A 24,435-nucleotide genomic window follows, 5' to 3' on the forward strand; every position below is an offset into this window, starting at 1 on the left:
TCTCAAAATCCAATCCAAAACACGCCCGTAGAGGGGACTCTGATGAGCAGACCAGACCAAGTTTGGGGCATGTAGGGCCTTTCTAGGCAGAGTTATGGGCCGGACAAAAAGGGAAGGCAAATATGGTCAATTTAAAAAAAAATCAAATCCAAAACATGCCCGTAGAGGGGACTCTGATGAGCAGACCAGACCAAGTTTGGGGCATGTAGGGCCTTTCTAGGCAGAGTTATGGGCCGGACAAAAAGGGAAGGCAAATATGGTAAAAAATATCAAAATCCAATCCAAAACACGCCCGTAGAGGGGACTCTGATGAGCAGACCAGACCAAGTTTGGGGCATGTAGGGCCTTTCTAGGCAGAGTTATGGGCCGGACAAAAAGGGAAGACAAATATGGTTAAAAATATCAAAATCCAATCCAAAACACGCCCGTAGAGGGGACTCTGATGAGCAGACCAGACCAAGTTTGGGGCATGTAGGGCCTTTCTAGGCAGAGTTATGGGCCGGACAAAAAGGGAAGGCAAATATGGTCAATTTTTAAAAAAATCAAATCCAAAGCATGCCCGTAGAGGGGACTCTGATGAGCAGACCAGACCAAGTTTGGGGCATGTAGGGCCTTTCTAGGCAGAGTTATGGGCCGGACAAAAAGGGAAGGCAAATATGGTAAAAAATATCAAAATTCAATCCAAAACACGCCCGTAGAGGGGACTCTGATGAGCAGACCAGACCAAGTTTGGGGCATGTAGGGCCTTTCTAGGCAGAGTTATGGGCCGGACAAAAAGGGAAGACAAATATGGTTAAAAATATCAAAATCCAATCCAAAACACGCCCGTAGAGGGGACTCTGATGAGCAGACCAGACCAAGTTTGGGGCATGTAGGGCCTTTCTAGGCAGAGTTATGGGCCGGACAAAAAGGGAAGACAAATATGGTCAATTTAAAAAACAAATCCAATCCAAAACACGCCCGTAGAGGGGACTCTGATGAGCAGACCAGACCAAGTTTGGGGCATGTAGGGCCTTTCTAGGCAGAGTTATGGGCCGGACAAAAAGGGAAGGCAAATATGGTCAATTTTTTTAAAAATCAAATCCAAAGCATGCCCGTAGAGGGGACTCTGATGAGCAGACCAGACCAAGTTTGGGGCATGTAGGGCCTTTCTAGGCAGAGTTATGGGCCGGACAAAAAGGGAAGGCAAATATGGTAAAAAAATATCAAAATCCAATCCAAAACACGCCCGTAGAGGGGACTCTGATGAGCAGACCAGACCAAGTTTGGGGCATGTAGGGCCTTTCTAGGCAGAGTTATGGGCCGGACAAAAAGGGAAGGCAAATATGGTAAAAAATATCAAAATCCAATCCAAAACACGCCCGTAGAGGGGACTCTGATGAGCAGACCAGACCAAGTTTGGGGCATGTAGGGCCTTTCTAGGCAGAGTTATGGGCCGGACAAAAAGGGAAGACAAATATGGTTAAAAATATCAAAATCCAATCCAAAACACGCCCGTAGAGGGGACTCTGATGAGCAGACCAGACCAAGTTTGGGGCATATAGGGCCTTTCTAGGCAGAGTTATGGGCCGGACAAAAAGGGAAGACAAATATGGTCAATTTAAAAAACAAATCCAATCCAAAACACGCCCGTAGAGGGGACTCTGATGAGCAGACCAGACCAAGTTTGGGGCATGTAGGGCCTTTCTAGGCAGAGTTATGGGCCGGACAAAAAGGGAAGGCAAATATGGTCAATTTTTTAAAAATCAAATCCAAAGCATGCCCGTAGAGGGGACTCTGATGAGCAGACCAGACCAAGTTTGGGGCATGTAGGGCCTTTCTAGGCAGAGTTATGGGCCGGACAAAAAGGGAAGGCAAATATGGTAAAAAAATATCAAAATCCAATCCAAAACACGCCCGTAGAGGGGACTCTGATGAGCAGACCAGACCAAGTTTGGGGCATGTAGGGCCTTTCTAGGCAGAGTTATGGGCCGGACAAAAAGGGAAGGCAAATATGGTAAAAAATATCAAAATCCAATCCAAAACACGCCCGTAGAGGGGACTCTGATGAGCAGACCAGACCAAGTTTGGGGCATGTAGGGCCTTTCTAGGCAGAGTTATGGGCCGGACAAAAAGGGAAGACAAATATGGTTAAAAATATCAAAATCCAATCCAAAACACGCCCGTAGAGGGGACTCTGATGAGCAGACCAGACCAAGTTTGGGGCATGTAGGGCCTTTCTAGGCAGAGTTATGGGCCGGACAAAAAGGGAAGGCAAATATGGTCAATTTTAAAAAAATCAAATCCAAAGCATGCCCGTAGAGGGGACTCTGATGAGCAGACCAGACCAAGTTTGGGGCATGTAGGGCCTTTCTAGGCAGAGTTATGGGCCGGACAAAAAGGGAAGGCAAATATGGTAAAAAATATCAAAATCCAATCCAAAACACGCCCGTAGAGGGGACTCTGATGAGCAGACCAGACCAAGTTTGGGGCATGTAGGGCCTTTCTAGGCAGAGTTATGGGCCGGACAAAAAGGGAAGACAAATATGGTTAAAAATATCAAAATCCAATCCAAAACACGCCCGTAGAGGGGACTCTGATGAGCAGACCAGACCAAGTTTGGGGCATGTAGGGCCTTTCTAGGCAGAGTTATGGGCCGGACAAAAAGGGAAGACAAATATGGTCAATTTAAAAAACAAATCCAATCCAAAACACGCCCGTAGAGGGGACTCTGATGAGCAGACCAGACCAAGTTTGGGGCATGTAGGGCCTTTCTAGGCAGAGTTATGGGCCGGACAAAAAGGGAAGGCAAATATGGTCAATTTTTTTAAAAATCAAATCCAAAGCATGCCCGTAGAGGGGACTCTGATGAGCAGACCAGACCAAGTTTGGGGCATGTAGGGCCTTTCTAGGCAGAGTTATGGGCCGGACAAAAAGGGAAGGCAAATATGGTAAAAAAATATCAAAATCCAATCCAAAACACGCCCGTAGAGGGGACTCTGATGAGCAGACCAGACCAAGTTTGGGGCATGTAGGGCCTTTCTAGGCAGAGTTATGGGCCGGACAAAAAGGGAAGGCAAATATGGTAAAAAATATCAAAATCCAATCCAAAACACGCCCGTAGAGGGGACTCTGATGAGCAGACCAGACCAAGTTTGGGGCATGTAGGGCCTTTCTAGGCAGAGTTATGGGCCGGACAAAAAGGGAAGACAAATATGGTTAAAAATATCAAAATCCAATCCAAAACACGCCCGTAGAGGGGACTCTGATGAGCAGACCAGACCAAGTTTGGGGCATATAGGGCCTTTCTAGGCAGAGTTATGGGCCGGACAAAAAGGGAAGACAAATATGGTCAATTTAAAAAACAAATCCAATCCAAAACACGCCCGTAGAGGGGACTCTGATGAGCAGACCAGACCAAGTTTGGGGCATGTAGGGCCTTTCTAGGCAGAGTTATGGGCCGGACAAAAAGGGAAGGCAAATATGGTCAATTTTTTTAAAAATCAAATCCAAAGCATGCCCGTAGAGGGGACTCTGATGAGCAGACCAGACCAAGTTTGGGGCATGTAGGGCCTTTCTAGGCAGAGTTATGGGCCGGACAAAAAGGGAAGGCAAATATGGTAAAAAAATATCAAAATCCAATCCAAAACACGCCCGTAGAGGGGACTCTGATGAGCAGACCAGACCAAGTTTGGGGCATGTAGGGCCTTTCTAGGCAGAGTTATGGGCCGGACAAAAAGGGAAGGCAAATATGGTAAAAAATATCAAAATCCAATCCAAAACACGCCCGTAGAGGGGACTCTGATGAGCAGACCAGACCAAGTTTGGGGCATGTAGGGCCTTTCTAGGCAGAGTTATGGGCCGGACAAAAAGGGAAGACAAATATGGTTAAAAATATCAAAATCCAATCCAAAACACGCCCGTAGAGGGGACTCTGATGAGCAGACCAGACCAAGTTTGGGGCATATAGGGCCTTTCTAGGCAGAGTTATGGGCCGGACAAAAAGGGAAGACAAATATGGTCAATTTAAAAAACAAATCCAAAACATGCCCGTAGAGGGGACTCTGATGAGCAGACCAGACCAAGTTTGGGGCATGTAGGGCCTTTCTAGGCAGAGTTATGGGCCGGACAAAAAGGGAAGACAAATATGGTCAATTTAAAAAATCAAATCCAATCCAAAACACGCCCGTAGAGGGGACTCTGATGAGCAGACCAGACCAAGTTTGGGGCATGTAGGGCCTTTCTAGGCAGAGTTATGGGCCGGACAAAAAGGGAAGGCAAATATGGTAAAAAATATCAAAATCCAATCCAAAACACGCCTGTAGAGGGGACTCTGATGAGCAGACCAGACCAAGTTTGGGGCATGTAGGGCCTTTCTAGGCAGAGTTATGGGCCGGACAAAAAGGGAAGACAAATATGGTTAAAAATATCAAAATCCAATCCAAAACACGCCCGTAGAGGGGACTCTGATGAGCAGACCAGACCAAGTTTGGGGCATGTAGGGCCTTTCTAGGCAGAGTTATGGGCCGGACAAAAAGGGAAGGCAAATATGGTCAATTTTTAAAAAAATCAAATCCAAAGCATGCCCGTAGAGGGGACTCTGATGAGCAGACCAGACCAAGTTTGGGGCATGTAGGGCCTTTCTAGGCAGAGTTATGGGCCGGACAAAAAGGGAAGGCAAATATGGTAAAAAATATCAAAATCCAATCCAAAACACGCCCGTAGAGGGGACTCTGATGAGCAGACCAGACCAAGTTTGGGGCATGTAGGGCCTTTCTAGGCAGAGTTATGGGCCGGACAAAAAGGGAAGACAAATATGGTTAAAAATATCAAAATCCAATCCAAAACACGCCCGTAGAGGGGACTCTGATGAGCAGACCAGACCAAGTTTGGGGCATGTAGGGCCTTTCTAGGCAGAGTTATGGGCCGGACAAAAAGGGAAGACAAATATGGTCAATTTAAAAAACAAATCCAATCCAAAACACGCCCGTAGAGGGGACTCTGATGAGCAGACCAGACCAAGTTTGGGGCATGTAGGGCCTTTCTAGGCAGAGTTATGGGCCGGACAAAAAGGGAAGGCAAATATGGTCAATTTTTTTATAAATCAAATCCAAAGCATGCCCGTAGAGGGGACTCTGATGAGCAGACCAGACCAAGTTTGGGGCATGTAGGGCCTTTCTAGGCAGAGTTATGGGCCGGACAAAAAGGGAAGGCAAATATGGTAAAAAAATATCAAAATCCAATCCAAAACACGCCCGTAGAGGGGACTCTGATGAGCAGACCAGACCAAGTTTGGGGCATGTAGGGCCTTTCTAGGCAGAGTTATGGGCCGGACAAAAAGGGAAGACAAATATGGTTAAAAATATCAAAATCCAATCCAAAACACGCCCGTAGAGGGGACTCTGATGAGCAGACCAGACCAAGTTTGGGGCATGTAGGGCCTTTCTAGGCAGAGTTATGGGCCGGACAAAAAGGTAAGGCAAATATGGTCAATTTCTTTTAAATCAAATCCAAAACATGCCCGTAGAGGGGACTCTGATGAGCAGACCAGACCAAGTTTGGGGCATGTAGGGCCTTTCTAGGCAGAGTTATGGGCCGGACAAAAAGGGAAGACAAATATGGCCAAAAATCTCAAAATCCAATCCAAAACACGCCCGTAGAGGGGACTCTGATGAGCAGACCAGACCAAGTTTGGGGCATGTAGGGCCTTTCTAGGCAGAGTTATGGGCCGGACAAAAAGGGAAGACAAATATGGCCAAAAATCTCAAAATCCAATCCAAAACACGCCCGTAGATGGGACTCTGATGAGCAGACCAGACCAAGTTTGGGGCATGTAGGGCCTTTCTAGGCAGAGTTATGGGCCGGACAAAAAGGGAAGGCAAATATGGTCAATTTAAAAAAAAATCAAATCCAAAACATGCCCGTAGAGGGGACTCTGATGAGCAGACCAGACCAAGTTTGGGGCATGTAGGGCCTTTCTAGGCAGAGTTATGGGCCGGACAAAAAGGGAAGACAAATATGGTTAAAAATATCAAAATCCAATCCAAAACACGCCCGTAGAGGGGACTCTGATGAGCAGACCAGACCAAGTTTGGGGCATGTAGGGCCTTTCTAGGCAGAGTTATGGGCCGGACAAAAAGGTAAGGCAAATATGGTCAATTTCTTTTAAATCAAATCCAAAACATGCCCGTAGAGGGGACTCTGATGAGCAGACCAGACCAAGTTTGGGGCATGTAGGGCCTTTCTAGGCAGAGTTATGGGCCGGACAAAAAGGGAAGACAAATATGGCCAAAAATCTCAAAATCCAATCCAAAACACGCCCGTAGAGGGGACTCTGATGAGCAGACCAGACCAAGTTTGGGGCATGTAGGGCCTTTCTAGGCAGAGTTATGGGCCGGACAAAAAGGGAAGACAAATATGGCCAAAAATCTCAAAATCCAATCCAAAACACGCCCGTAGATGGGACTCTGATGAGCAGACCAGACCAAGTTTGGGGCATGTAGGGCCTTTCTAGGCAGAGTTATGGGCCGGACAAAAAGGGAAGGCAAATATGGTCAATTTAAAAAAAAATCAAATCCAAAACATGCCCGTAGAGGGGACTCTGATGAGCAGACCAGACCAAGTTTGGGGCATGTAGGGCCTTTCTAGGCAGAGTTATGGGCCGGACAAAAAGGGAAGGCAAATATGGTAAAAAATATCAAAATCCAATCCAAAACACGCCCGTAGAGGGGACTCTGATGAGCAGACCAGACCAAGTTTGGGGCATGTAGGGCCTTTCTAGGCAGAGTTATGGGCCGGACAAAAAGGGAAGACAAATATGGTTAAAAATATCAAAATCCAATCCAAAACACGCCCGTAGAGGGGACTCTGATGAGCAGACCAGACCAAGTTTGGGGCATGTAGGGCCTTTCTAGGCAGAGTTATGGGCCGGACAAAAAGGTAAGGCAAATATGGTCAATTTCTTTTAAATCAAATCCAAAACATGCCCGTAGAGGGGACTCTGATGAGCAGACCAGACCAAGTTTGGGGCATGTAGGGCCTTTCTAGGCAGAGTTATGGGCCGGACAAAAAGGGAAGGCAAATATGGTAAAAAATATCAAAATCCAATCCAAAACACGCCCGTAGAGGGGACTCTGATGAGCAGACCAGACCAAGTTTGGGGCATGTAGGGCCTTTCTAGGCAGAGTTATGGGCCGGACAAAAAGGGAAGACAAATATGGTCAATTTAAAAAATCAAATCCAATCCAAAACACGCCCGTAGAGGGGACTCTGATGAGCAGACCAGACCAAGTTTGGGGCATGTAGGGCCTTTCTAGGCAGAGTTATGGGCCGGACAAAAAGGGAAGGCAAATATGGTAAAAAAATATCAAAATCCAATCCAAAACACGCCCGTAGAGGGGACTCTGATGAGCAGACCAGACCAAGTTTGGGGCATGTAGGGCCTTTCTAGGCAGAGTTATGGGCCGGACAAAAAGGGAAGACAAATATGGTTAAAAATATCAAAATCCAATCCAAAACACGCCCGTAGAGGGGACTCTGATGAGCAGACCAGACCAAGTTTGGGGCATGTAGGGCCTTTCTAGGCAGAGTTATGGGCCGGACAAAAAGGGAAGGCAAATATGGTCAATTTTTAAAAAAATCAAATCCAAAGCATGCCCGTAGAGGGGACTCTGATGAGCAGACCAGACCAAGTTTGGGGCATGTAGGGCCTTTCTAGGCAGAGTTATGGGCCGGACAAAAAGGGAAGGCAAATATGGTAAAAAATATCAAAATCCAATCCAAAACACGCCCGTAGAGGGGACTCTGATGAGCAGACCAGACCAAGTTTGGGGCATGTAGGGCCTTTCTAGGCAGAGTTATGGGCCGGACAAAAAGGGAAGACAAATATGGTTAAAAATATCAAAATCCAATCCAAAACACGCCCGTAGAGGGGACTCTGATGAGCAGACCAGACCAAGTTTGGGGCATGTAGGGCCTTTCTAGGCAGAGTTATGGGCCGGACAAAAAGGGAAGGCAAATATGGTCAATTTTTTTAAAAATCAAATCCAAAGCATGCCCGTAGAGGGGACTCTGATGAGCAGACCAGACCAAGTTTGGGGCATGTAGGGCCTTTCTAGGCAGAGTTATGGGCCGGACAAAAAGGGAAGGCAAATATGGTAAAAAATATCAAAATCCAATCCAAAACACGCCCGTAGAGGGGACTCTGATGAGCAGACCAGACCAAGTTTGGGGCATGTAGGGCCTTTCTAGGCAGAGTTATGGGCCAGACAAAAAGGGAAGACAAATATGGTCAAAAATCTTAAAATCCAATCCAAAACATACCTGTAGAGGGAACTCTGATGAGCAGACCAGACCAAGTTTGGGGCATGTAGGGCCTTTCTAGGCAGAGTTATGGGCCGGACAAAAAGGGAAGACAAATATGGTCAAAAATCTTAAAATCCAATCCAAAACATGCCCGTAGAGGGATCTCTGATGAGCAGACCAGACCAAGTTTGGGCCATGTAGGGCCTTTCTAGGCAGAGTTATGGGCCAGACAAAAAGGAAGACAAATATGGTCAAAAATCTTAAAATCCAATCCAAAACATACCTGTAAAGGGGACTCTGATGAGCAGACCAGACCAAGTTTGGGGCATGTAGGGCCTTTCTAGGCAGAGTTATGGGCCGGACAAAAAGGGAAGACAAATATGGTCAAAAATCTTAAAATCCAATCCAAAACATACCTGTAAAGGGGACTCTGATGAGCAGACCAGACCAAGTTTGGGGCATGTAGGGCCTTTCTAGGCAGAGTTATGGGCCGGACAAAAAGGGAAGACAAATATGGTCAAAAATCTTAAAATCCAATCCAAAACATACCTGTAAAGGGGACTCTGATGAGCAGACCAGACCAAGTTTGGGGCATGTAGGGCCTTTCTAGGCAGAGTTATGGGCCGGACAAAAAGGGAAGACAAATATAGTCATAAAAAAAAAAAAATCCAATCCAAAACACGCCCGTAGAGGGGACCCTGATGAGCAGATCAGACCAAGTTTGGGGCATGTAGGGCCTTTCTAGGCAGATTTATGGGCCAGACAAAAAGGGAAGACAAATATGGTCAAAAATCTTAAAATCCAATCCAAAACACGCCCGTAGAGGGGACTCTGATGAGCAGACCAGACCAAGTTTGGGGCATGTAGGGCCTTTCTAGGCAGAGTTATGGGCCAGACAAAAAGGGAAGACAAATATGATCAAAAATCTTAAAATCCAATCCAAAACACGCCCGTAGAGGGGACTCTGATGAGCAGACCTGACCAAGTTTGGGGCATGTAGGGCCTTTCTAGGCAGAGTTATGGGCCAGACAAAAAGGGAAGATAAATATGGTCAAAAATCTTAAAATACAATCCAAAACACGCCCGTAGAGGGGACCCTGATGAGCAGATCAGACCAAGTTTGGGGCATGTAGGGCCTTTCTAGGCAGATTTATGGGCCAGACAAAAAGGGAAGACAAATATGGTCAAAAATCTTAAAATCCAATCCAAAACACGCCCGTAGAGGGGACTCTGATGAGCAGACCAGACCAAGTTTGGGGCATGTAGGGCCTTTCTAGGCAGAGTTATGGGCCAGACAAAAAGGGAAGACAAATATGATCAAAAATCTTAAAATCCAATCCAAAACACGCCCGTAGAGGGGACTCTGATGAGCAGACCTGACCAAGTTTGGGGCATGTAGGGCCTTTCTAGGCAGAGTTATGGGCCAGACAAAAAGGGAAGATAAATATGGTCAAAAATCTTAAAATACAATCCAAAACACGCCCGTAGAGGGGACTCTGATGAGCAGACCAGACCAAGTTTGGGGCATGTAGGGCCTTTCTAGGCAGAGTTATGGGCCGGACAAAAAGGGAAGACAAATATGGTCATTTAAAAAAAAAAATCCAATCCAAAACACGCCCGTAGAGGGGACTCTGATGAGCAGACCAGACCAAGTTTGGGGCATGTAGGGCCTTTCTAGGCAGAGTTATGGGCCAGACAAAAAGGGAAGACAAATATGGTCAAAAATCTTAAAATCCAATCCAAAACACGCCCGTAGAGGGGACTCTGATGAGCAGACCAGACCAAGTTTGGGGCATGTAGGGCCTTTCTAGGCAGAGTTATGGGCCGGACAAAAAGGGAAGACAAATGTGGTCATTTAAAAAAAAAATCCAATCCAAAACACGCCCGTAGAGGGGACTCTGATGAGCAGACCAGACCAAGTTTGGGGCATGTAGGGCCTTTCTAGGCAGAGTTATGGGCCAGACAAAAAGGGAAGACAAATATGGTCAAAAATCTTAAAATCCAATCCAAAACACGCCCGTAGAGGGGACTCTAATGAGCAGACCAGACCAAGTTTGGGGCATGTAGGGCCTTTCTAGGCAGAGTTATGGGCCGGACAAAAAGGGAAGACAAATGTGGTCATTTAAAAAAAAAAATCCAATCCAAAACACGCCCGTAGAGGGGACTCTGATGAGCAGACCAGACCAAGTTTGGGGCATGTAGGGCCTTTCTAGGCAGAGTTATGGGCCAGACAAAAAGGGAAGACAAATATGGTCAAAAATCTTAAAATCCAATCCAAAACACGCCCGTAGAGGGGACTCTGATGAGCAGACCAGACCAAGTTTGGGGCATGTAGGGCCTTTCTAGGCAGAGTTATGGGCCAGACAAAAAGGGAAGACAAATATGGTCAAAAATCTTAAAATCCAATCCAAAACATGCCCGTAGAGGGGACTCTGATGAGCAGACCAGACCAAGTTTGGGGCATGTAGGGCCTTTCTAGGCAGAGTTATGGGCCGGACAAAAAGGGAAGACAAATATGGTCATTTAAAAAAAAAATCCAATCCAAAACACGCCCGTAGAGGGGACTCTGATGAGCAGACCAGACCAAGTTTGGGGCATGTAGGGCCTTTCTAGGCAGAGTTATGGGCCAGACAAAAAGGGAAGACAAATATGGTCAAAAATCTTAAAATCCAATCCAAAACATGCCCGTAGAGGGGACTCTGATGAGCAGACCAGACCAAGTTTGGGGCATGTAGGGCCTTTCTAGGCAGAGTTATGGGCCGGACAAAATGGGAAGACAAATATAGTCATTTAAAAACAAAAATCCAATCCAAAACACGCCCGTAGAGGGGACTCTGATGAGCAGACCAGACCAAGTTTGGGGCATGTAGGGCCTTTCTAGGCAGAGTTATGGGCCGGACAATAAGGGAAGACAAATATAGTCATTTAAAAAAAAAAATCCAATCCAAAACACGCCCGTAGAGGGGACTCTGATGAGCAGACCAGACCAAGTTTGGGGCATGTAGGGCCTTTCTAGGCAGAGTTATGGGCCAGACAAAAAGGGAAGACAAATATGGTCAAAAATCTTAAAATCCAATCCAAAACATGCCCGTAGAGGGGACTCTGATGAGCAGACCAGACCAAGTTTGGGGCATGTAGGGCCTTTCTAGGCAGAGTTATGGGCCGGACAATAAGGGAAGACAAATATAGTCATTTAAAAAAAAAAATCCAATCCAAAACACGCCCGTAGAGGGGACTCTGATGAGCAGACCAGACCAAGTTTGGGGCATGTAGGGCCTTTCTAGGCAGAGTTATGGGCCAGACAAAAAGGGAAGATAAATATGGTCAAAAATCTTAAAATACAATCCAAAACACGCCCGTAGAAGGGACTCTGATGAGCAGACCAGACCAAGTTTGGGGCATGTAGGGCCTTTCTAGGCAGAGTTATGGGCCAGACAAAAAGGGAAGACAAATATGGTCAAAAATCTTAAAATCCAATCCAAAACATGCCCGTAGAGGGGACTCTGATGAGCAGACCAGACCAAGTTTGGGGCATGTAGGGCCTTTCTAGGCAGAGTTATGGGCCGGACAAAAAGGGAAGACAAATATGGTCCAAAATCTTAAAATCCAATCCAAAACACGCCCGTAGAGGGGACTTTGATGAGCAGACCAGACCAAGTTTGAGGCATGTAGGGCCTTTCTAGGCCGAGTTATGGGCCGGACAAAAAGGGAAGACAAATATGGTCCATTTTTGTTTTAATCCAATCCACAACACGCCCGTAGAGGGGACTTTGATGAGCAGACCAGACCAAGTTTGAGGCATGTAGGGCCTTTCTAGGCCGAGTTATGGGCCGGACAAAAAGGGAAGACAAATATAGTCATTTAAAAAAAAAATCCAATCCAAAACATGCCCGTAGAGGGGACTCTGATGAGCAGACCAGACCAAGTTTGGGGCATGTAGGGCCTTTCTAGGCAGAGTTTTGGGCCGGACAAAATGGGAAGACAAATATAGTCATAAAAAAAAAAAAATCCAATCCAAAACACGCCCGTAGAGGGGACTCTGATGAGCAGACCAGACCAATTTTGGGGCATGTAGGGCCTTTCTAGGCAGAGTTATGGGCCAGACAAAAAGGGAAGACAAATATGGTCAAAAATCTTAAAATCCAATCCAAAACATGCCCGTAGAGGGGACTCTGATGAGCAGACCAGACCAAGTTTGGGGCATGTAGGGCCTTTCTAGGCAGAGTTATGGGCCGGACAATAAGGGAAGACAAATATAGTCATTTAAAAAAAAAAATCCAATCCAAAACACGCCCGTAGAGGGGACTCTGATGAGCAGACCAGACCAAGTTTGGGGCATGTAGGGCCTTTCTAGGCAGAGTTATGGGCCAGACAAAAAGGGAAGACAAATATGGTCAAAAATCTTAAAATCCAATCCAAAACATGCCCGTAGAGGGGACTCTGATGAGCAGACCAGACCAAGTTTGGGGCATGTAGGGCCTTTCTAGGCAGAGTTATGGGCCGGACAATAAGGGAAGACAAATATAGTCATTTAAAAAAAAAAATCCAATCCAAAACACGCCCGTAGAGGGGACTCTGATGAGCAGACCAGACCAAGTTTGGGGCATGTAGGGCCTTTCTAGGCAGAGTTATGGGCCAGACAAAAAGGGAAGATAAATATGGTCAAAAATCTTAAAATACAATCCAAAACACGCCCGTAGAAGGGACTCTGATGAGCAGACCAGACCAAGTTTGGGGCATGTAGGGCCTTTCTAGGCAGAGTTATGGGCCAGACAAAAAGGGAAGACAAATATGGTCAAAAATCTTAAAATCCAATCCAAAACATGCCCGTAGAGGGGACTCTGATGAGCAGACCAGACCAAGTTTGGGGCATGTAGGGCCTTTCTAGGCAGAGTTATGGGCCGGACAAAAAGGGAAGACAAATATGGTCCAAAATCTTAAAATCCAATCCAAAACACGCCCGTAGAGGGGACTTTGATGAGCAGACCAGACCAAGTTTGAGGCATGTAGGGCCTTTCTAGGCCGAGTTATGGGCCGGACAAAAAGGGAAGACAAATATGGTCCATTTTTGTTTTAATCCAATCCACAACACGCCCGTAGAGGGGACTTTGATGAGCAGACCAGACCAAGTTTGAGGCATGTAGGGCCTTTCTAGGCCGAGTTATGGGCCGGACAAAAAGGGAAGACAAATATAGTCATTTAAAAAAAAAATCCAATCCAAAACATGCCCGTAGAGGGGACTCTGATGAGCAGACCAGACCAAGTTTGGGGCATGTAGGGCCTTTCTAGGCAGAGTTTTGGGCCGGACAAAATGGGAAGACAAATATAGTCATAAAAAAAAAAAAATCCAATCCAAAACACGCCCGTAGAGGGGACTCTGATGAGCAGACCAGACCAATTTTGGGGCATGTAGGGCCTTTCTAGGCAGAGTTATGGGCCAGACAAAAAGGGAAGACAAATATGGTCAAAAATCTTAAAATCCAATCCAAAACATGCCCGTAGAGGGGACTCTGATGAGCAGACCAGACCAAGTTTGGGGCATGTAGGGCCTTTCTAGGCAGAGTTATGGGCCAGACAAAAAGGGAAGACAAATATGGTCAAAAATCTTAAAATCCAATCCAAAACATGCCCGTAGAGGGGACTCTGATGAGCAGACCAGACCAAGTTTGGGGCATGTAGGGCCTTTCTAGGCAGAGTTATGGGCCGGACAAAAAGGGAAGACAAATATGGTCATTTAAAAAAAAAATCCAATCCAAAACACGCCCGTAGAGGGGACTCTGATGAGCAGACCAGACCAAGTTTGGGGCATGTAGGGCCTTTCTAGGCAGAGTTATGGGCCAGACAAAAAGGGAAGACAAATATGGTCAAAAATCTTAAAATCCAATCCAAAACACGCCCGTAGAGGGGACTCTGATGAGCAGACCAGACCAAGTTTGGGGCATGTAGGGCCTTTCTAGGCAGAGTTAAGGGCCAGACAAAAAGGGAAGACAAATATGGTCAAAAATCTTAAAATCCAATCCAAAACACGCCCGTAGAGGGGACCCTGATGAGCAGACCAGACCAAGTTTGGGGCATGTAGGGCCTTTCTAGGCAGAGTTATGGGCCAGACAAAAAGGGAAGACAAATATGGTCAAAAATCTTAAAATCCAATCCAAAACATGCCCGTAGAGGGGACTCTGATGAGCAGACCAGACCAAGTTTGGGGCATGTAGGGCCTTTCTAGGCAGAGTTATGGGCCGGACAAAAAGGGAAGACAAATGTGGTCATTTAAAAAAAAAAATCCAATCCAAAACACGCCCGTAGAGGGGACTCTGATGAGCAGACCAGACCAAGTTTGGGGCATGTAGGGCCTTTCTAGGCAGAGTTATGGGCCGGACAAAAAGGTAAGGCAAATATGGTCAATTTCTTTTAAATCAAATCCAAAACATGCCCGTAGAGGGGACTCTGATGAGCAGACCAGACCAAGTTTGGGGCATGTAGGGCCTTTCTAGGCAGAGTTATGGGCCGGACAAAAAGGGAAGACAAATATGGCCAAAAATCTCAAAATCCAATCCAAAACACGCCCGTAGAGGGGACTCTGATGAGCAGACCAGACCAAGTTTGGGGCATGTACGGCCTTTCTAGGCAGAGTTATGGGCCGGACAAAAAGGTAAGGCAAATATGGTCAATTTCTTTTAAATCAAATCCAAAACATGCCCGTAGAGGGGACTCTGATGAGCAGACCAGACCAAGTTTGGGGCATGTAGGGCCTTTCTAGGCAGAGTTATGGGCCGGACAAAAAGGGAAGTCAAATATGGTCAATAAAAAAAAAAAATCCAATCCAAAACACGCCCGTAGAGGGGACTCTGATGAGCAGACCAGACCAAGTTTGGGGCATGTAGGGCCTTTCTAGGCAGAGTTATGGGCCGGACAAAAAGGGAAGACAAATATGGTCAATTTAAAAAACAAATCCAATCCAAAACACGCCCGTAGAGGGGACTCTGATGAGCAGACCAGACCAAGTTTGGGGCATGTAGGGCCTTTCTAGGCAGAGTTATGGGCCGGACAAAAAGGGAAGGCAAATATGGTCAATTTTTTTAAAAATCAAATCCAAAGCATGCCCGTAGAGGGGACTCTGATGAGCAGACCAGACCAAGTTTGGGGCATGTAGGGCCTTTCTAGGCAGAGTTATGGGCCGGACAAAAAGGGAAGGCAAATATGGTAAAAAATATCAAAATCCAATCCAAAACACGCCCGTAGAGGGATCTCTGATGAGCAGACCAGACCAAGTTTGGGGCATGTAGGGCCTTTCTAGGCAGAGTTATGGGCCAGACAAAAAGGGAAGACAAATATGGTCAAAAATCTTAAAATCCAATCCAAAACATACCTGTAGAGGGAACTCTGATGAGCAGACCAGACCAAGTTTGGGGCATGTAGGGCCTTTCTAGGCAGAGTTATGGGCCGGACAAAAAGGGAAGACAAATATGGTCAAAAATCTTAAAATCCAATCCAAAACATGCCCGTAGAGGGATCTCTGATGAGCAGACCAGACCAAGTTTGGGCCATGTAGGGCCTTTCTAGGCAGAGTTATGGGCCAGACAAAAAGGAAGACAAATATGGTCAAAAATCTTAAAATCCAATCCAAAACATACCTGTAAAGGGGACTCTGATGAGCAGACCAGACCAAGTTTGGGGCATGTAGGGCCTTTCTAGGCAGAGTTATGGGCCAGACAAAAAGGGAAGACAAATATGGTCAAAAATCTTAAAATCCAATCCAAAACACGCCCGTAGAGGGGACTCTGATGAGCAGACCAGACCAAGTTTGGGGCATGTAGGGCCTTTCTAGGCAGAGTTAAGGGCCAGACAAAAAGGGAAGACAAATATGGTCAAAAATCTTAAAATCCAATCCAAAACACGCCCGTAGAGGGGACCCTGATGAGCAGACCAGACCAAGTTTGGGGCATGTAGGGCCTTTCTAGGCAGAGTTAAGGGCCAGACAAAAAGGGAAGACAAATATGGTCAAAAATCTTAAAATCCAATCCAAAACACGCCCGTAGAGGGGACCCTGATGAGCAGACCAGACCAAGTTTGGGGCATGTAGGGCCTTTCTAGGCAGAGTTATGGGCCAGACAAAAAGGGAAGACAAATATGGTCAAAAATCTTAAAATCCAATCCAAAACATGCCCGTAGAGGGGACTCTGATGAGCAGACCAGACCAAGTTTGGGGCATGTAGGGCCTTTCTAGGCAGAGTTATGGGCCGGACAAAAAGGGAAGACAAATGTGGTCATTTAAAAAAAAAAATCCAATCCAAAACACGCCCGTAGAGGGGACTCTGATGAGCAGACCAGACCAAGTTTGGGGCATGTAGGGCCTTTCTAGGCAGAGTTATGGGCCGGACAAAAAGGTAAGGCAAATATGGTCAATTTCTTTTAAATCAAATCCAAAACATGCCCGTAGAGGGGACTCTGATGAGCAGACCAGACCAAGTTTGGGGCATGTAGGGCCTTTCTAGGCAGAGTTATGGGCCGGACAAAAAGGGAAGACAAATATGGCCAAAAATCTCAAAATCCAATCCAAAACACGCCCGTAGAGGGGACTCTGATGAGCAGACCAGACCAAGTTTGGGGCATGTACGGCCTTTCTAGGCAGAGTTATGGGCCGGACAAAAAGGTAAGGCAAATATGGTCAATTTCTTTTAAATCAAATCCAAAACATGCCCGTAGAGGGGACTCTGATGAGCAGACCAGACCAAGTTTGGGGCATGTAGGGCCTTTCTAGGCAGAGTTATGGGCCGGACAAAAAGGGAAGTCAAATATGGTCAATAAAAAAAAAAAATCCAATCCAAAACACGCCCGTAGAGGGGACTCTGATGAGCAGACCAGACCAAGTTTGGGGCATGTAGGGCCTTTCTAGGCAGAGTTATGGGCCGGACAAAAAGGGAAGACAAATATGGTCAATTTAAAAAACAAATCCAATCCAAAACACGCCCGTAGAGGGGACTCTGATGAGCAGACCAGACCAAGTTTGGGGCATGTAGGGCCTTTCTAGGCAGAGTTATGGGCCGGACAAAAAGGGAAGGCAAATATGGTCAATTTTTTTAAAAATCAAATCCAAAGCATGCCCGTAGAGGGGACTCTGATGAGCAGACCAGACCAAGTTTGGGGCATGTAGGGCCTTTCTAGGCAGAGTTATGGGCCGGACAAAAAGGGAAGGCAAATATGGTAAAAAATATCAAAATCCAATCCAAAACACGCCCGTAGAGGGATCTCTGATGAGCAGACCAGACCAAGTTTGGGGCATGTAGGGCCTTTCTAGGCAGAGTTATGGGCCAGACAAAAAGGGAAGACAAATATGGTCAAAAATCTTAAAATCCAATCCAAAACATACCTGTAGAGGGAACTCTGATGAGCAGACCAGACCAAGTTTGGGGCATGTAGGGCCTTTCTAGGCAGAGTTATGGGCCGGACAAAAAGGGAAGACAAATATGGTCAAAAATCTTAAAATCCAATCCAAAACATGCCCGTAGAGGGATCTCTGATGAGCAGACCAGACCAAGTTTGGGCCATGTAGGGCCTTTCTAGGCAGAGTTATGGGCCAGACAAAAAGGAAGACAAATATGGTCAAAAATCTTAAAATCCAATCCAAAACATACCTGTAAAGGGGACTCTGATGAGCAGACCAGACCAAGTTTGGGGCATGTAGGGCCTTTCTAGGCAGAGTTATGGGCCGGACAAAAAGGGAAGACAAATATGGTCAAAAATCTTAAAATCCAATCCAAAACATACCTGTAAAGGGGACTCTGATGAGCAGACCAGACCAAGTTTGGGGCATGTAGGGCCTTTCTAGGCAGAGTTATGGGCCGGACAAAAAGGGAAGACAAATATGGTCAAAAATCTTAAAATCCAATCCAAAACATACCTGTAAAGGGGACTCTGATGAGCAGACCAGACCAAGTTTGGGGCATGTAGGGCCTTTCTAGGCCGAGTTATGGGCCGGACAAAAAGGGAAGACAAATATAGTCATTTAAAAAAAAAATCCAATCCAAAACATGCCCGTAGAGGGGACTCTGATGAGCAGACCAGACCAAGTTTGGGGCATGTAGGGCCTTTCTAGGCAGAGTTTTGGGCCGGACAAAATGGGAAGACAAATATAGTCATAAAAAAAAAAAATCCAATCCAAAACACGCCCGTAGAGGGGACTCTGATGAGCAGACCAGACCAATTTTGGGGCATGTAGGGCCTTTCTAGGCAGAGTTATGGGCCAGACAAAAAGGGAAGACAAATATGGTCAAAAATCTTAAAATCCAATCCAAAACATGCCCGTAGAGGGGACTCTGATGAGCAGACCAGACCAAGTTTGGGGCATGTAGGGCCTTTCTAGGCAGAGTTATGGGCCAGACAAAAAGGGAAGACAAATATGGTCAAAAATCTTAAAATCCAATCCAAAACATGCCCGTAGAGGGGACTCTGATGAGCAGACCAGACCAAGTTTGGGGCATGTAGGGCCTTTCTAGGCAGAGTTATGGGCCGGACAAAAAGGGAAGACAAATATGGTCATTTAAAAAAAAAAATCCAATCCAAAACACGCCCGTAGAGGGGACTCTGATGAGCAGACCAGACCAAGTTTGGGGCATGTAGGGCCTTTCTAGGCAGAGTTATGGGCCAGACAAAAAGGGAAGACAAATATGGTCAAAAATCTTAAAATCCAATCCAAAACACGCCCGTAGAGGGGACTCTGATGAGCAGACCAGACCAAGTTTGGGGCATGTAGGGCCTTTCTAGGCAGAGTTAAGGGCCAGACAAAAAGGGAAGACAAATATGGTCAAAAATCTTAAAATACAATCCAAAACACGCCCGTAGAGGGGACCCTGATGAGCAGACCAGACCAAGTTTGGGGCATGTAGGGCCTTTCTAGGCAGAGTTATGGGCCAGACAAAAAGGGAAGACAAATATGGTCAAAAATCTTAAAATCCAATCCAAAACATGCCCGTAGAGGGGACTCTGATGAGCAGACCAGACCAAGTTTGGGGCATGTAGGGCCTTTCTAGGCAGAGTTATGGGCCGGACAAAAAGGGAAGACAAATGTGGTCATTTAAAAAAAAAAATCCAATCCAAAACACGCCCGTAGAGGGGACTCTGATGAGCAGACCAGACCAAGTTTGGGGCATGTAGGGCCTTTCTAGGCAGAGTTATGGGCCGGACAAAATGGGAAGACAAATATAGTCATTTAAAAACAAAAATCCAATCCAAAACACGCCCGTAGAGGGGACTCTGATGAGCAGACCAGACCAAGTTTGGGGCATGTAGGGCCTTTCTAGGCAGAGTTATGGGCCGGACAATAAGGGAAGACAAATATAGTCATTTAAAAAAAAAAATCCAATCCAAAACACGCCCGTAGAGGGGACTCTGATGAGCAGACCAGACCAAGTTTGGGGCATGTAGGGCCTTTCTAGGCAGAGTTATGGGCCGGACAATAAGGGAAGACAAATATAGTCATTTAAAAAAAAAAATCCAATCCAAAACACGCCCGTAGAGGGGACTCTGATGAGCAGACCAGACCAAGTTTGGGGCATGTAGGGCCTTTCTAGGCAGAGTTATGGGCCAGACAAAAAGGGAAGATAAATATGGTCAAAAATCTTAAAATACAATCCAAAACACGCCCGTAGAAGGGACTCTGATGAGCAGACCAGACCAAGTTTGGGGCATGTAGGGCCTTTCTAGGCAGAGTTATGGGCCAGACAAAAAGGGAAGACAAATATGGTCAAAAATCTTAAAATCCAATCCAAAACACGCCCGTAGAGGGGACCCTGATGAGCAGACCAGACCAAGTTTGGGCATGTAGGGCCTTTCTAGGCAGAGTTATGGGCCAGACAAAAAGGGAAGACAAATATGGTCAAAAATCTTAAAATCCAATCCAAAACATGCCCGTAGAGGGGACTCTGATGAGCAGACCAGACCAAGTTTGGGGCATGTAGGGCCTTTCTAGGCAGAGTTATGGGCCGGACAAAAAGGGAAGACAAATGTGGTCATTTAAAAAAAAAAATCCAATCCAAAACACGCCCGTAGAGGGGACTCTGATGAGCAGACCAGACCAAGTTTGGGGCATGTAGGGCCTTTCTAGGCAGAGTTATGGGCCGGACAAAATGGGAAGACAAATATAGTCATTTAAAAACAAAAATCCAATCCAAAACACGCCCGTAGAGGGGACTCTGATGAGCAGACCAGACCAAGTTTGGGGCATGTAGGGCCTTTCTAGGCAGAGTTATGGGCCGAACAATAAGGGAAGACAAATATAGTCATTTAAAAAAAAAAATCCAATCCAAAACACGCCCGTAGAGGGGACTCTGATGAGCAGACCAGACCAAGTTTGGGGCATGTAGGGCCTTTCTAGGCAGAGTTATGGGCCAGACAAAAAGGGAAGATAAATATGTTCAAAAATCTTAAAATACAATCCAAAACACGCCCGTAGAAGGGACTCTGATGAGCAGACCAGACCAAGTTTGGGGCATGTAGGGCCTTTCTAGGCAGAGTTATGGGCCAGACAAAAAGGGAAGACAAATATGGTCAAAAATCTTAAAATCCAATCCAAAACATGCCCGTAGAGGGGACTCTGATGAGCAGACCAGACCAAGTTTGGGGCATGTAGGGCCTTTCTAGGCAGAGTTATGGGCCGGACAAAAAGGGAAGACAAATATGGTCCAAAATCTTAAAATCCAATCCAAAACACGCCCGTAGAGGGGACTTTGATGAGCAGACCAGACCAAGTTTGAGGCATGTAGGGCCTTTCTAGGCCGAGTTATGGGCCGGACAAAAAGGGAAGACAAATATGGTCCATTTTTGTTTTAATCCAATCCACAACACGCCCGTAGAGGGGACTTTGATGAGCAGACCAGACCAAGTTTGAGGCATGTAGGGCCTTTCTAGGCCGAGTTATGGGCCGGACAAAAAGGGAAGACAAATATAGTCATTTAAAAAAAAAATCCAATCCAAAACATGCCCGTAGAGGGGACTCTGATGAGCAGACCAGACCAAGTTTGGGGCATGTAGGGCCTTTCTAGGCAGAGTTATGGGCCGGACAATAAGGGAAGACAAATATGGTCAAAAATCTTAAAATCCAATCCAAAACATACCTGTAGAGGGGACTCTGATGAGCAGACCAGACCAAGTTTGGGTTATGTAGGGCCTTTCTAGGCAGAGTTATGGGCCGGACAAAAAGGGAAGACAAATATGGTCAAAAATCTTAAAATCCAATCCAAAACACGCCCGTAGAGGGGACTCTGATGAGCAGACCAGACCAAGTTTGGGGCATGTAGGGCCTTTCTAGGCAGAGTTATGGGCCAGACAAAAAGGGAAGACAAATATGGTCAAAAATCTTAAAATCCAATCCAAAACATGCCCGTAGAGGGGACTCTGATGAGCAGACCAGACCAAGTTTGGGGCATGTAGGGCCTTTCTAGGCAGAGTTATGGGCCAGACAAAAAGGGAAGACAAATATGGTCAAAAATCTTAAAATCCAATCCAAAACATGCCCGTAGAGGGGACTCTGATGAGCAGACCAGACCAAGTTTGGGGCATGTAGGGCCTTTCTAGGCAGAGTTATGGGCCGGACAAAAAGGGGAAGACAAATATGGTCATTTAAAAAAAAAATCCAATCCAAAACACGCCCGTAGAGGGGACTCTGATGAGCAGACCAGACCAAGTTTGGGGCATGTAGGGCCTTTCTAGGCAGAGTTATGGGCCAGACAAAAAGGGAAGACAAATATGGTCAAAAATCTTAAAATCCAATCCAAAACATGCCCGTAGAGGGGACTCTGATGAGCAGACCAGACCAAGTTTGGGGCATGTAGGGCCTTTCTAGGCAGAGTTATGGGCCGGACAAAAAGGGAAGACAAATGTGGTCATTTAAAAAAAAAAATCCAATCCAAAACACGCCCGTAGAGGGGACTCTGATGAGCAGACCAGACCAAGTTTGGGGCATGTAGGGCCTTTCTAGGCAGAGTTATGGGCCAGACAAAAAGGGAAGACAAATATGGTCAAAAATCTTAAAATCCAATCCAAAACATGCCCGTAGAGGGGACTCTGATGAGCAGACCAGACCAAGTTTGGGGCATGTAGGGCCTTTCTAGGCAGAGTTATGGGCCGGACAAAAAGGGAAGACAAATATGGTCATTTAAAAAAAAAATCCAATCCAAAACACGCCCGTAGAGGGGACTCTGATGAGCAGACCAGACCAAGTTTGGGGCATGTAGGGCCTTTCTAGGCAGAGTTATGGGCCAGACAAAAAGGGAAGACAAATATGGTCAAAAATCTTAAAATCCAATCCAAAACATGCCCGTAGAGGGGACTCTGATGAGCAGACCAGACCAAGTTTGGGGCATGTAGGGCCTTTCTAGGCAGAGTTATGGGCCGGACAAAATGGGAAGACAAATATAGTCATTTAAAAACAAAAATCCAATCCAAAACACGCCCGTAGAGGGGACTCTGATGAGCAGACCAGACCAAGTTTGGGGCATGTAGGGCCTTTCTAGGCAGAGTTATGGGCCGGACAATAAGGGAAGACAAATATAGTCATTTAAAAAAAAAAATCCAATCCAAAACACGCCCGTAGAGGGGACTCTGATGAGCAGACCAGACCAAGTTTGGGGCATGTAGGGCCTTTCTAGGCAGAGTTATGGGCCAGACAAAAAGGGAAGACAAATATGGTCAAAAATCTTAAAATCCAATCCAAAACATACCTGTAAAGGGGACTCTGATGAGCAGACCAGACCAAGTTTGGGGCATGTAGGGCCTTTCTAGGCAGAGTTATGGGCCGGACAAAAAGGGAAGACAAATATGGTCAAAAATCTTAAAATCCAATCCAAAACATACCTGTAAAGGGGACTCTGATGAGCAGACCAGACCAAGTTTGGGGCATGTAGGGCCTTTCTAGGCAGAGTTATGGGCCGGACAAAAAGGGAAGACAAATATAGTCATAAAAAAAAAAAAATCCAATCCAAAACACGCCCGTAGAGGGGACCCTGATGAGCAGATCAGACCAAGTTTGGGGCATGTAGGGCCTTTCTAGGCAGATTTATGGGCCAGACAAAAAGGGAAGACAAATATGGTCAAAAATCTTAAAATCCAATCCAAAACACGCCCGTAGAGGGGACTCTGATGAGCAGACCAGACCAAGTTTGGGGCATGTAGGGCCTTTCTAGGCAGAGTTATGGGCCAGACAAAAAGGGAAGACAAATATGATCAAAAATCTTAAAATCCAATCCAAAACACGCCCGTAGAGGGGACTCTGATGAGCAGACCTGACCAAGTTTGGGGCATGTAGGGCCTTTCTAGGCAGAGTTATGGGCCAGACAAAAAGGGAAGATAAATATGGTCAAAAATCTTAAAATACAATCCAAAACACGCCCGTAGAGGGGACTCTGATGAGCAGACCAGACCAAGTTTGGGGCATGTAGGGCCTTTCTAGGCAGAGTTATGGGCCGGACAAAAAGGGAAGACAAATATGGTCATTTAAAAAAAAAATCCAATCCAAAACACGCCCGTAGAGGGGACTCTGATGAGCAGACCAGACCAAGTTTGGGGCATGTAGGGCCTTTCTAGGCAGAGTTATGGGCCAGACAAAAAGGGAAGACAAATATGGTCAAAAATCTTAAAATCCAATCCAAAACACGCCCGTAGAGGGGACTCTGATGAGCAGACCAGACCAAGTTTGGGGCATGTAGGGCCTTTCTAGGCAGAGTTATGGGCCCGGACAATAAGGGAAGACAAATATGGTCAAAAATCTTAAAATCCAATCCAAAACATACCTGTAGAGGGGACTCTGATGAGCAGACCAGACCAAGTTTGGGTTATGTAGGGCCTTTCTAGGCAGAGTTATGGGCCGGACAAAAAGGGAAGACAAATATGGTCAAAAATCTTAAAATCCAATCCAAAACACGCCCGTAGAGGGGACTCTGATGAGCAGACCAGACCAAGTTTGGGGCATGTAGGGCCTTTCTAGGCAGAGTTATGGGCCAGACAAAAAGGGAAGACAAATATGGTCAAAAATCTTAAAATCCAATCCAAAACATACCTGTAAAGGGGACTCTGATGAGCAGACCAGACCAAGTTTGGGGCATGTAGGGCCTTTCTAGGCAGAGTTATGGGCCGGACAAAAAGGGAAGACAAATATGGTCA

Source organism: Osmerus eperlanus, chromosome 1 (genome assembly GCF_963692335.1).
Source record: "Osmerus eperlanus chromosome 1, fOsmEpe2.1, whole genome shotgun sequence".
Taxonomy (NCBI): domain Eukaryota; kingdom Metazoa; phylum Chordata; class Actinopteri; order Osmeriformes; family Osmeridae; genus Osmerus; species Osmerus eperlanus.